The sequence below is a fragment of the Bos taurus genome, chromosome 6 (genome assembly GCF_002263795.3).
Source record: "Bos taurus isolate L1 Dominette 01449 registration number 42190680 breed Hereford chromosome 6, ARS-UCD2.0, whole genome shotgun sequence".
Classification (NCBI taxonomy): domain Eukaryota; kingdom Metazoa; phylum Chordata; class Mammalia; order Artiodactyla; family Bovidae; genus Bos; species Bos taurus.
In genome coordinates this window covers 9,894,115-9,908,834 of record NC_037333.1, presented here as the reverse complement: position 1 = coordinate 9,908,834, position 14,720 = coordinate 9,894,115, and the positions used below count along the sequence as shown (strand labels likewise).

At 37.0% G+C, this 14,720-nt stretch overlaps 1 long non-coding RNA gene across 1 annotated transcript in view; it reads right to left on the bottom strand.

Moving 5' to 3' along the window:
- Window positions 1–14,720, bottom strand: part of LOC132345473 (uncharacterized) — a 333,207-nt gene that overhangs the window by 240,619 nt on the left and 77,868 nt on the right. Inside the window, exon 2 of the long non-coding RNA XR_009494816.1 lies at window positions 12,058–12,125. This is a non-coding gene — a long non-coding RNA (uncharacterized lncRNA). The remainder of the gene's footprint in view (window positions 1–12,057; window positions 12,126–14,720) is intronic.

Below are 14,720 nucleotides of genomic sequence, written 5' to 3'. Positions count from 1 at the left end.
GAGCTGTCCTATAAGAATTCAATAAATGTAAGCAGTGGTTAAATATCTGCACTGAAAGAACATATCAGACTCAGATAATTCCATAAGATAAATCCTCCTAAATTCAAGGAATGTTCATCCTAATTTTATATTACTTTTTCTCAACTTTTTATTTTATAGTGGAGTGTAGCTGATTAAAATGTTTTGATAGTTATAAGTGCACAGCAAAGCAACTCATACACATATATACACATATACAATTCTCCCTCAAGCTCCCTTCTAATCCAGGCTGCCATATAACATTGAGCAGTGTTCCATGTGCTATACAGTAGATCCTGGTTGGTTATTCATTTTATTTATTTTTAATATTATTATTGTTATATAGTGTACATGCCAACCCCAAACTCCCTAACTATCTCCTCTCCCAATCCTTCTCTTAGTAACCATAAATTCATTCTCTAAGTCTCTGAGTCTGTTTCTGTTTTGCAAATAAGTTCATTTATATCATTTCTTTCTAGATTCTGCATATATGAGATATTATATATTTCCCTTTCTCAGTTTGACTTAACTCCACTCAGTATGACAATCTCTAGGTCCATCCATGTTGCTGCAAATGGCATCCCATCCTTTTAACAGCTGAGTGATATTCCATTGAATATATACACCATATTTTTTATCCACTGCTCTGTCAATGGACATTAAGGTTGCTCCCATGTTTTGGTTATTGTAAACAGTGCTGCAATGAAAACTGGGGTACATGCTTCCTTTTGCACCACATTTTTCTCTAGATATATGCCTAGGATTGGGATTGCAGAATCATATGGTAGCTCTAGTTTTAGTTTTTTAAAGAACTCCCATACTCTTTTCCATAGTGGCTGTACCAATTTTAAATTTCCACCAAGAGTGTAGCTTAAAATTTGTTAATTTTATATTACTTTTTTTGATAAAAAAGAAAAAATTCCTTACAACTCAATAAGATCAGCTTAACCTAATAACCAAAGCAGGCAATGTGCCACAGGTCAATTTCTTTCAGATTTCAAGTTGTAAAATTAAAAAAAAAAAGATAAATTAACACCAACAATGAGTCTAAAGATAACATACAATCACTAAATTTTTAAATCCCATTTTGCTTGGATAGTACACTATTTTAAATATCCATAAATGTCATTTTCCGTATTAACACATCAAAGCAATTAGGCCTAAATTAAAAAAGATTAGAAGTGATCCCTTTAAAATCATGAATAACATAAAGACACCTATTAATATCTCTTCTATTCAGCATGATATTGGAAGCCCTAATAAGTTCAATAAAACTAGAAAAAATAATTAATACATACTATTAGAAAGGAGTGCAGAAGGAAATAGCAACCCACTTCAGTATTCTTGTCTAGAGAATTCCATGGACAGAGGAACCTGATGGGCTACAGTCCAGGGAGTCACCAAGAGTCAGACACGACTGAGTGACTAACACGTTAGAAAGGAGTGAATAAAATTCTTATTACTTTAATACACTATTATTATCTAATGATTAACCCCAAATAATATATACTTTTAAAACACAGGAGAGTTTAGCAAATCAGTTGGAAATTCAAATAATATATAAAAGTCAGTTGAATTGTTTTACATTTAAAGTAAACAAATAATGAATCTACTTATAGACTGCATACTATTTACTGTAGTATTTGAATACTATATCATTTCCTAGTAATTAATACAATTTAAATGTGAAAATGTGCATTAGAAAAATTACCAGATTTTTGAGACGTAAAAATAAATGTAAATAAATGTGCACACACACATGTGTATGGTAACATTTTGTATTATTTTGTGGTTGTATTGTTTAGTCACTAACTCGTGTCCAACTCTTTGGAACCACGTGGACTGTAGCCCACCAGGCTCCTCTGTCTATGGAATTTCCCAGGAAATACTGGAGAGTTTCTCTTTCCTTTTCTGGGTGATCTTCCTGACCCAGGGATCGAACTCGCCTCTTCTGTTTAGCAGGTATATTCTTTACCACTGAGCTACCTGGGAAGCCCATTCCGTATTATTATATTGAGTAATGTTCTTCTTGTGACATGGAAAGAGAATTAAGAGTATGTACAAGGAAGTGACTATAATGATTTATCATGATGTTTAAATTGACCAGAGAGGTGTAAAAAGATTCAAGGAAGTGAAGAACAATGCTAAAGAAGCAGGAACAATAGGTTAGAGGACCTAGGTGAGAGAGCAATTCTTGGAGTGAGTTGAAACTATAGTGGGTCCCAAGTTGGTATATATGAATATAAGACTATAGTAAGTTTTGAGGTGTTCTCTGCACCCTGGGAACAACCTGATTATCTGAGGAAAGGAGTTCAAAGAAATGAGTGGCAAGAACGCCAGAAGAATTATTTATGTGTACAGTGAAGCTGTCAATAGTTGACAGAGAAGAGAATAAAAATGTGGAGAAGGAAATGGCAACCCACTCCAGTAGTTTTGCCTGGAGAATCCCATGGAAAAAGGAGCCTGGCAGGCTACAGTACATAAGGTTGCAAAGAGCTGGACACGACTGAGTGACTAACACACACACACACACACACACACACAATGAAAATGAATATATTGAACACATTGAAAAATGACTGAGCACATTGAAAAAGAAAGGGACTATCCTGATGGGGATCTAAAAGATATGAAAAGGTATCTAAAAGAGAATTTATCAGAATTTGTTGCATGCAGCTGAAGGTGCTCAGTGCAACTAAATACAATGTGGAATCTTGAATAAGGTATGAAAACAAATGATGGACACTAGCATATTTTTTTGAAATCTGAACAAAATCTGTACTTTAGTTAATCATACTGTGTTGTGCTGTGCTTAGTTGCTCAGTCATGTCCGACTCTTTGAGACCCCATGGGCTGTAGCCCAACAGATTCCTCTGTTTATGAGAATTCTCAAGGCAAGAATACTGGAGTGCGTTGCCAAGCCCTCCTTTGGGGTACCTTCCCAACCCAAGGATCAAACCCAGGCCTCTAGCATTGCAGGCAGGTTCTTTACCAGCTGAGCCACTAGGGAAGCCCATGAATACTGGTGTGGGTAGCCTATCCCTTCTTCAGGGGATCTTCCCCACCCACAAATTGAACCAGGGTCTCCTGCATTGCAGGTGGATTCTTTACCAGCTGAGCTACCAGGAAGCTCTAATAATACTGTATCACACATTCATTTCCTGTTTTTTCTGTTTGTTTGTTTGGTTGGTTGTTTTACAACATAGTATTTATTGATACTCTCAGAATTGACTTAGCAGTTTCAAGCCTCATTAATTTAAATCTTCTAGACTTTTAGCCGGAGAAGGCAATGGCACCCCACTCCAGTACTCTTGCCTGGAAAATCCCATGGACCGAGGGCCTGGTGGGCTGTAGTCCATGGGGTCGCTAAGAGTCAGACACAACTGAGTGACTTCACTTTCACTTTTCACTTTAATGCATTGGAGAAGGAAATGGCAACCCACTCCAGTATTCTTGCCTGGAGAATCCAGGGATGGCGTAGCCTCGTGGGCTGACTATGGGGTCGCAGAGAGTCAGACATGACTGAAGCGACTTAGCAGCAGCAGCAGCAGCAGCAGCAGACTTTTAGCAGTAATACTAGATGCCAGAATAAATACAACTATATCAAATTTTTGAGTGAATATAAATTATATATCTAGCATTCTATTGTGACTTAGTCAAATGAGTGGACCTCAAATGTCACAAATTTTTAGTTAAGCAAAAATTTGTAACTTTTCTAAAATAAATACACTATACATACTATTTACTACAGGATAAACTTTTACTTTGATCTATTTGTTTCACTGTTTCTATTTTACATTCAGTGTTCCCATTTCATTTATGTTTTCCAATTTCTCCATTTTATTGTTGTTGTTGTTCTTTCTCAATCCTTTATCAAATGTCGTAGTAAAGGTCTTTTACACATATAAACTTATAACCTTTTGCATAGCAAAAGAAACCACTGACAAAATGAAAAGACAAACAACTGAATGGGAGAAGATGAGAAGATATTTGCAAATGATATGATGGATAAGGGATGAATATTCAACATACATAAACAGCTCATAAAACTCAACATCCAAAAAGAAAAATAAAACATAATCAAAATATGAGCAGAAGAACTGAATATACAATTTTCCAAACAGGAAATGGAGATGGCCAACAGGCATATGAAAAGATGATTAATACTGTTAATCATCAGGGAAATGCAAATTGAAATCACAGTGAGCTATCACCTCATAGTGTCCACAGGACTGGAAAAGGTCAATTTTCATTCCAATCCCAAAGAAAGGCAATGCCAGAGAATGCTCAAACTACCGCACAATTGCACTCATCTCACACACTAGTAAAGTGATTCTCAAAATTCTCCAAGCCAGGCTTTGGCAATATGTGAACCGTGAACTTCCAGATGTTCAAGCTAGTTTTAGAAAAGGCAGAGGAACCAGAGATCAAATTGCCAACATCCGCTGGATCATCGAAAAAATACATCCAGAAAAACATGTATTTCTGCTTTTTTGACTATGCCAAAAAGCCTTTGACTGTGTGGATCACAATAAACTGTGGAAAATTCTGAAAGAGATGGGAATACCAGACCACCTGACCTGCTTCTTGAGAAACCTGTATGCAGGTCAGGAAGCAACAGTTAAAACTGGACACAGAAACAGACTGGTTCCAAATAGGAAAAGGAGCTCGTCAAGGCTCCTTGCTTATTTAACTTACAAGCAAGGTCACCCTGCTTATTTAACTTATATGCAGACTACATCATGAGAAACTCTGGGCTGGAGGAAGCACAGGCTGGAATCAAGATTCCTGGAAGAAATATCAATAACCTCAGTTATGCAGATGACACCACCCTTATGGCAGAAAGTGAAGAAGAACAAAAGAGCCTCTTGATGAAAGTGAAAAAGGAGAGTGAAGAAGTTGGCTTAAAGCTCAACATTCAGAAAACGAAGATCATGGCATCCGGTCCCATCACTTCATGGCAAATAGATGGGGAGACACTGGAAACAGTGGCTGACTTTATTTGAGGGGGCTCCAAAATCACTGCAAATGGTGACTGTAGCTATGAAATGAAAAGACGCTTACTCCCTGGAAGGGAAGTTATGACCAACCTAGACAGCATATTAAAAAGCAGAGATATTACTTTGTCAACAAAGGTTGGTCTAGTCAAGGCTATGGTTTTTCCAGTAGTCATGTATGGATGTGAGAGTTGGTCTGTGAAGAAGGCTGAGTGCTGAAGAACTGATACTTTTGAACTGTGGTGTGAAGACTTTTGAGAGACCCTTGGACTGCAAGGAGATCCAATCAGTCCATTCTAAAGGAGATCAGTCCTGGGTGTTCATTGGAAGGATTGATGTTGAAGCTGAAACTCCAATACTTTGGCCACCTGATGCTAAGAGCTGACTCATTTGAAAAGACCCTGATGCTGGGAAAGATTGAGGGCAGGAAGAGAAGAGGATGACAGAGGATGAGATGGTTGAATGGCATCACTGACTCAATGGACATGGATTTGGGTGAACTCCAGGAGTTGGTGATGGACAGGGAGATCTGGCCTGCTGCGGTTCATGCCATCGCAAAGAGTGACTGAGCAACTGAAGTGAACTGAACTGAACTGAACTGGTTCTTAAAAGTGAAAGCGTTAATTGCTCAGTTGTGTTTAACTCTTTGTGACCCTGGGGACTGTAGTCTACCAAGCTCCTCTGTCCATGGAATTCTCCAGGAAGGAATACTGGAGTGGGTTGCCATTCTCTTCTCCAGGGTCTTCCAGACCTAGGGATCAAACCCAGGTCTGTGGCACTGCAGGCAGATCCTCTACCATCTGAGCCACTACTGTTCTGGGTGATGATTAACTCTCTTTTATGTCATTATAAGAAAATCACATCATGTCAATTCTATGTTGATAGGTTTTAAATGGATATAAAATATATTTTCGTAAGTTTTTCTTTAAGAATTATAAAGAAATTCCACTTGTCCTCTGTATTCCAATTTTTTATATAAGGTAATCAAGCCTTCCTTTATTTCATTGTTACTTTATATTTAATATGGTGTTTATGTTCAACTATTTGGCAAATTTTCTCCATTTTTAAAATTAGTTTATGTTGCACCTATTTTTTTCTTACTATTTTTGGGTTAAGATAAAAATCCTTGCTTTGGGTTAATAAACTTCTTATACATATGAAAGTTTTTGTTTTTCATAAAATTTGGGAATTTTCTACTCTTTAAAAAAAAATCCCTTTTTTTTTTCCTATTGCCTCTGAAATTCCAATGACACATATGCTAAATGCTTGATACTGTTTCACATCTTAGTGATGTGCCTTTCTTAATGTTTTTAAGTCTTCATGCATATTCAATATCTATAAACTATCTTCTATTTCAATTATCCACTTTTCTGCTACCTCCAATCTACTGTTATTTCTATCCATTAGATTTTTTTTACAGGTACTGTACATTTTTTCTATAATTTACATATCTTTAAAAACAATTTCTATTTTTGTACTAGTTCAGTTCAGTCGTTCAGATGTGTCTGACTCTTTGTGAGCCCATGAATCGCAGCACGCCAGGCCGCCCTGTCCATCACCAACTCCCGGAGATCACTCAGACTCATGTCCATCCAGTCAGTGATGCCCCATCCAGCTCATCCTCTGTTGTCCCCTTCTCCTCCTGCCCCCAATCCCTCCTAGCATCACAGTCCTTTCCAATGAGTCAACTCTTCGCATGAGATGGCCAAAGGACTGGAGTTTCAGCTTTAGCATTATTCCTTCCAAAGAAATCCCAGGGCTGATCTCCTTCAGAATGGACTGTTGGATCTCCTTGCAGTCCAAGGGACTCTCAAGAGTCTTCTCCAACGCCACAGTTCAAAAGCAGCAATTCTTTGGTGCTCAGCTTTCTTCACAGTCCAACTATCACATCAATACATGACCACTGACCTATTAATTTCTATATCCATATTTTCTTTAATTTCTTAACTGCAAATTGCAATTCTTTTGCCCACTTTTATTGACTGCTTTTTTCCTTACCTATAGTGTAAAATTTCTTCTCATGCCTAATATTTTTGCTTCTTGTTCATTTTTAGACTAGATACTGCATATTGTGTTAGTGTCTTCTGCATATGAATGATGTTGGTCTATGTAATATTTATCTATACTGGACTTAAACTCCAAATGCTGTCTTCCCTGTAGTGGAATGCAGCTGAACTCTTTGCTTAGGTTCTTCAATCTTTCAGTTATTCCTTTTCTTTTTGAAGCCTGATATCACTCCCACCTATGTGGAACTTTCCCCTTTTATGATCCTCTCCTTACTAGAATCCATCCCGTTTTTTTAGCAACAGCTCTACAAGCTCTTGATTTTGTAACCAGCAATGCCATGGCTTTTTGCTGGATTTCTGCTTGCTCTCTAGTGTACAAACTTCAGTGTGCATTTATGTATAAGGCCATATAAATGTAAATATTCTATTATATAGTAACCTTCTTTTAATGACATATTCATTCCTAGGGTTTGTTTTGTTTTCATTTTGGTTGCTTGTCAGTTCCTCTGGATACTTGGATTTTTAAAAATGTACATTGTTCACAGTTAATAATAATTATTCAGAATATCTGGAAACAGAACCCAATGTCATTCTTTTTCAGCATAGAAAATAAAACATTATAGTGCCTCTGTGTCTTCTAAAATCTAAGAAAAGAAATCCTCATCAGTTTCAGGCTAAATCGTGTTATGCAAATACATAATTAGAATATCACTAAACTAATGTGATTATAATTAATGTAGCACACCTGCAAAGTGATTACCTAAATCAGTCTAAATTAAATGTCCTAGATACTTACATTTACCATTAACATAAAATCAAAACTTTTATATTTCATTTTGTTTGCAGAAAAAGAATGACTCATTTGTGTTTGGAAGTCCCAGAATAGTGATTATTGTTGCATTAAACACTGACAGTACCTCCAAATGTGCAATTAGTGCTATTTCATTTCATATATAATTTGAAGTCCTCATAGGCTATTAAGAAAAATTGTTAACATTTATGGAAAAATAAGAGGAATGGTTTACTTTATGTTTAACATCTCCCCTTCTAGAAGGGGTAAGAATGACAGAAAAAAAAATGGTAATGCACACAGAGCTTTGACTGTCTCAGAGTAATACACAACATATCCATGATTTATATCTATTATTTCCTGACATAAAAAAAAACAAGAATATCCCTCACTTACTAGTGACCTATTTTTACCACTCCTTCCATTCCTGTTACTAAGCAACCAAAAGACCCTAAAAATATTAAGAAGAACTGTAACATTTTTACATATCTCATATACAGTAATGTACCTCAAATGTGCTCTAAAAGCAAATAAAAAATAATCCTTTCCTATTTGTATTTTTGAGGATTTACAGGATTGTCATATCATATACCAAAATTTTCTATCACAATATATTTTATATAGAGTTTTACTTGAGGAGGAATTTTTTCTATGTAGGATCCAGAAGATTCAGTGCTTTAAAAATCTTTTAAAATGGAAATTTTACTGTGAGGATTTAAATTGTCTTTGTTTCCTTCCTGACTCTCAGTAGTAAGAATACCCAAAGTCCTTTCATATTCCTTCTGAATATATCTGTCAACACCAGCCTTCCTTTTGCTTTATGTACCCTATCACTTCATCCTCGATTACTTTTTTCTTATCAATATTGTCTTCTCTCCTTAAAAAGAAATAAAAATAAAAATTATAATATTCCCAGCCCAGCAGTCACTGCTTTAGTTCTTAGTAGAAATATCTGATTCAGATCTTACATTTAGTATAAAATCTAGATAGGACCTTGTTACTCAATAAAAGACTCAGTAAGCAAACTTTATGTAACAATATAACATTCTGCTATGAGTTCTACATGTATTATTTTCCTTTTCTTGATTAAAGAGTACACATAATTTTTCAGAAAATTTAAACACACAGAGAAAAAAATTATTGAAATTATGAAGTCATCATACCAGCAACAGAGTAGTGAGGTTTTTGAGTCCTTTTGTTTTTTAACAGTTAGAGAAGCATGAGGGAAATCAACTTTCCTCAGTTAACTTCAATAAAATCTTCAGCTCAAAATTTTCTGTTGAGTAATCGACACTCAGACGCATATATCTAAAAACATCTTTGGCAGTACCATATTTTTTCTATGTTTTAGAAATCTTGTTAAGAGTGATATACATATATGACTGATATGCGGTGTCAGTAAACTTAGCATTTGAATTTAATACTGAATTTTAGCATACTTTTTTTAAGTTTTTTTTTTAATTTTATTTTTAAACTTTACAATATTGTATTAGTTTTGCCAAATATCGAAATGAATCCACCACAGGTATACCTGTGTTCCCCATCCTGAACCCTCCTCCCTCCTCCCTCCTCCCTCCCCATACCCTCCCTCTGGGTCATCCCAGTGCACCAGCCCCAAGCATCCAGTATCGTGCATAGAACCTGGACTGGCGACTCGTTTCATACATGATATTATACATGTTTCAATGCCATTCTCCCAAATCTCCCCACCCTCTCCCTCTCCCACAGAGTCCATAAGACTGTTCTATACATCAGTGTCTCTTTTGCTGTCTCATACACAGGGTTATTGTTTCCATCTTTCTAAATTCCATATATATGCGTTAGTATACTGTATTGGTGTTTTTCTTTCTGGCTTACTTCACTCTGTATAATAGGTTCCAGTTTCATCCACCTCATTAGAACTGATTCAAATGTATTCTTTTTAATGGCTGAGTAATACTCCATTGTGTATATGTACCACCGCTTTCTTATCCATTCATCTGCTGATGGGCATCTAGGTTGCTTCCATGTCCTGGCTATTATAAACAGTGCTGCGATGAACATTGGGGTACATGTGTCTCTTTCCCTTCTGGTTTCCTCAGTGTGTATGCCCAGCAGTGGGATTGCTGGATCATAATGCAGTTCTATTTCCAGTTTTTTAAGGAATCTCCACACTGTTCTCCATAGTGGCTGTACTAGTTTGCATTCCCACCAACAGTGTGAGAGAGTTCCCTTTTCTCCACATCCTCTCCAGCATTTATTGCTTGTAGACTTTTGGATCGCAGCCATTCTGACTGGCGTGAAATGGTACCTCATAGTGGTTTTGATTTGCATTTCTCTGATAATGAGTGATGTTGAGCATCTTTTCATGTGTTTGTTAGCCATCTGTATGTCTTCATTGGAGAAATGTCTATTTAGTTCTTTGGCCCATTTTTTGATTGGGTCATTTATTTTTCTGGAGTTCAGCTGTAGGAGTTGCTTGTATATTTTTGAGATTACTTGTTTGTCAGTTGCTTCATTTGCTATTATTTTCTCCCATTCTGAAGGCTGCCTTTTCACCTTGCTAATAGTTTCCTTTGTTGTGCAGAAGCTTTTAAGTTTAATTAGGTCCCATTTGTTTATTTTTGCTTTTATTTCCAATATTCTGGGAGGTGGGTCATAGAGGATCCTGCTGTGATGTATGTCGGAGAGTGTTTTGCCTATGTTCTCCTCTAGGAGTTTTATAGTTAAGAGGGGTTTCCGACTGTATGTTAATGATTTATGTTACCAAACAACCCACAGTATTGGTATCACTGACTTTCATTTTATTCTTTGATTTCACTCTGTTGTTTAACCTAACTTAATCTATTCTCTTTCTCATCCAATTCCATTCTATATTTGAAACAGGAAGAAAAAAGATAATATGGCGTTTCACTTTTGAGAGACATTTATCACTAGGAAATTCTCACCTTTTATGTCAAGGTATGGCCCAACATGAACCATGGATTTTATAGTTTTCAAGCCTTAAGGTTTTAAAAGATTTATGCAAATTTTCTGAGTCATGAATTTTATATTTTCCATGACTCTGGATTCTGTGTCCTCAAATGTTATATTTATACTACCCTTCAGCAGTTAAAACAAAAGCTGAGTTACTGTAACAAGTGAAACGAAAGTTGCTCAGTGGTGTCTGAATCTTTGTGACCCCCATGGACTATAGTCTAATTCTCAGGCCAGAATACTGGAGTGCATAGCCATTCTCTACTCCAGGGGATCTTCCCAACCCAGGGATCAAACCCAGCTCTCCCACATTGCAGGTGGATTCTTTACCAGCTGAGCTACTGGTAAAGTAGTTACCAGGGAAGCCCAGAGATGGCTACAAATTTACTTGCTTATTGATAGAAACTGTTAATCTCCATGAAGCTAACTATATGAATTATCCAGGTCTGCATGCATCTCTATTCTAAATAAACTCTTCTAGAGTCCAGATTTCTTCTATTGCAAGGCTGCATAATCCTCTAGGTCATTTTTGTTGTCAAGCTGGTCAAAGAATCACATTGTTTTATTTAGAAGTCTACTGGTTAGATGGGGAAAAAGAGGGGAGTAAATCAGTGATTTAGGATTCTGAGGTATCACAAGCACACATTACTTCTGGTCATATTCCAGTGGATAAGTATAACAGAAACTAGATGATAAAGTGTTCCCAGAAAGCTTTGTGACCCAAAAACTAAAATTCCAAAGAAGAGAAAAACAAAATATATGTGTGTGTGTAATGGTCTCCTAAGAGTCGGCCCCCTCTGATGACATTTCTACCTATGCACATAATATGTTTATTCCCTCCTAAAGTGAGAAAATAAAAATCTCATATATTTACTATATTCACTTCAAATTTCAGATACCTAGAGAATGTAAAATCCTCCTTATCAGTTTAGATGTAACTCCTCATGACCATCCACTCAACCAAAGTTTAGCACATTTTCAATGTATAGTAGCCCAAAACAGGTTATTTATACCAATAGTGCACAAATACTTTAGTAAAAACAATCAATTAAAAATGGGGAGACTGGAAAACAATTATTGATAGTAACTTTAAAATTTATCTTGGCACGATTTATGAAACTTCTTACCATAGCAGTGAGATAAAATCTTTCCTCAGACAATCTATTTACCCCTGGTTCTTCTGTCTGGAATAATTTCATTAGAACAAGTTTCATTAGAATAAGTACATTAGAACTCCTACAATAAAATGCTACCAAATGGGTGGTTTAAACAATTAACATTTATTACTCACAACTCAGGAGGCTGCAAAGTGTTGAGGATCTGCTTCTCATTTATGGATGGCCATCTTCTCTCTGTGTCCTAAGGCAGTGGAAAAGATAGGACAGCACTCTGCGGTTGCCATTTATAATCCCTCTCATGAGGGGCCCACCCTCATGAACTGATGAACTCCCCAAGGCCCCACCTCCTAATACCATCACACTGGAGGTTAAAACTTCAACACATGAATTGGGGTAGACACAAACACTCAGTCTACATAACATCCTTTATATTTATGAACTGTGCTTTTGACCTATGTGAGGATAAATAATATACAATCATCCATGTCTACTGTCTGCCATTACACCTTTTGCAGTAGACGTTGGAAAATACACCTTGCCTTGTGGTGTTTATGGCGGGCTATGAACACCAGGTTTAGAATCTCTTTAACATACAATTTCCAAAGCTTAGTAGGCTTCTGATTTATTGTTTTTAAATCAGCACTATCAGCTAGTTCAGTGCAGTTCAGTCACTCAGCCATGTCTGACTCTTTGTGATGCCATGGACTGCAGCGCTCCATGCTTCCTTGTCCATCACCAACTCTTGGAGCTTGCTCAAACTCATGTCTCTAGAGACAGTGATGCCTGTTGTGCCCTTCTCCTGCCTTCAAACTCACCAAGCATCAGGGTCTTTTCCAATGAGTCAGTTCTTCGCATCAGGTGGACAAAGTCTTGGAGCTTCAGCTTCAATATCAGTCCTTCTAATGAATATTCAGGACTGATTTCCTTTAGGATTGATTGGTTGAGCTCCCTGCAGACCAAGAGACTCTCAAGAGTCCTCTCCAACACCACAGTTTGAAAGCATCAATTCTTTGGCACTCTACTTTCTTTATAGTCCAAAACTCACATCCATACATGACTAATGGAAATACCATAGCTTTGACTAGACGGACCTTTGTTAGCAAAGAAATATCTCTGCTTTTTAATATGCTGTCTAGGTTATTCACAGCTTTTCTTCCAAAGAGCCAGCGTCTTTTAATTTCATGGCTGCAATCACCATATGCAGTGATTTTGGCACCCAAGAAAATAAAGTCTGTCACTGTTTCCCTTGTTTCCCCATCTATTTGCCATGAAGTGATGAGACTGGAGGCCATGATCTTAGTTTTGTGAATGTTAAGTTTTAAACCAGCGTGTTCACTCTCCTCTTTCATTTTCATCAAGAGGCTTTTCAGTTCCTCTTTACTTTCTGCCATAAGGGTGGTGTCATCTGTGTATCTGACGTTATTGATATTTCTCCGGGCAATCTTGATTCCAGCTTGTGCTTCATTCAGCCCAGCATTTTGCATGATGTACTCTGCATATAGGTCAAATAAGCAGGTTGACAGTATAAAGCCATACTCCTTTTTTATGAACTGTGCTTTTGCCCTGTATGAGGATAAATAATATGTAACCATCCATGTCTACTGTTGGCCATTACACATTTTGCAGTAGGTGTTGGACAATATAGACACACTCCTTTCCCAATTTGGAACCAGTCTGTTATTCCATGTCCAGTTCTAAATGTTGCTTCTTAACCTGCATACAGATTTCTCAGGAGGCAAGGAAGATGGTCTGGTATTCCCATCACTTGAATAATGCTCCACAGTTTGCTGTATTCATAGTCAAAGGCTTTTGGCGTAACCAATAAAGCAGATGTTTTACTGGACTCCTTCTGCTTTTTCTATGATCCAGAGGATGTTGGCAATTTATCTCTGGTTCCTTTGCCTTTTCTAAACCCAGAAAGAACATCTAGAAGTTCATGGTTAATGTACTGTTGAAGTTCTTGGTTCATGTACAGTTGCAGCCTGGCTTGGAGAATTTTGAGCATTACTTTATCAGCATGTGGGATGAGTGCAATTGTGAGGTAGTTTGAAAATTCTTTGCCATTGCCCTTCTTAGGGATTGGAATTAAAACTGACTTTTTCCAGTCCCATAGCCACTGCTGAGTTTTCCAAACTTTCTGGCAAATTGCATTCAGCATTTTAACAGCATCATCTTTTATGATTTGAAATAGTTGAGCTGGAATTCCATCACCTCCACTAGTTTTGTTCCTAAGGCCCACTTGACTTCACACTCCAGGATGTCTGGCACTAGGTGAGTGATCACACCATCGTGGTTATCTTTTTTATGAAGATCTTTTTTTGTATGGTTCTTCTGTATATTCTTGTCACTTCTTAATAGCTTCTGCTTCTGTTATGTCCATACCATTTCTGTCCTTTATTTAGCCCATCTTTGTATGAAATGTTCCTTGGCATCTTTAATTTTCTTAAGAGATTTCTAGTCTTTCACATTCTATTGTTTTCTTCACTTTCCTTGCATTGATCACTGACAAAGGCTTTCTCATCTCTCCTTGATATTCTTTGGCACTCTGCATTCAAATGGATATATCTTTCCTCTTCTCCTTTGCCTTTAGCTTCTCTTGTTTTCTCAGTTATTTGTAAGGCTTCCTGAGACAAGCATTTTGCCTTTTTCCATTTGATTTTCTTAGGGATGGTCTTGATTACTGCCTCTTGTACATTGTCATGAACCTCTGTCCATAATTCTTTAGGCACTGTCAATCAGATCTAATCCATTGAATCTATTTTTCACTTCCACTGTATAGTCATAAGGGATTTGATCTAGGTCATACCTGAATGGTCTAGTGGTTTACCCTACTTTC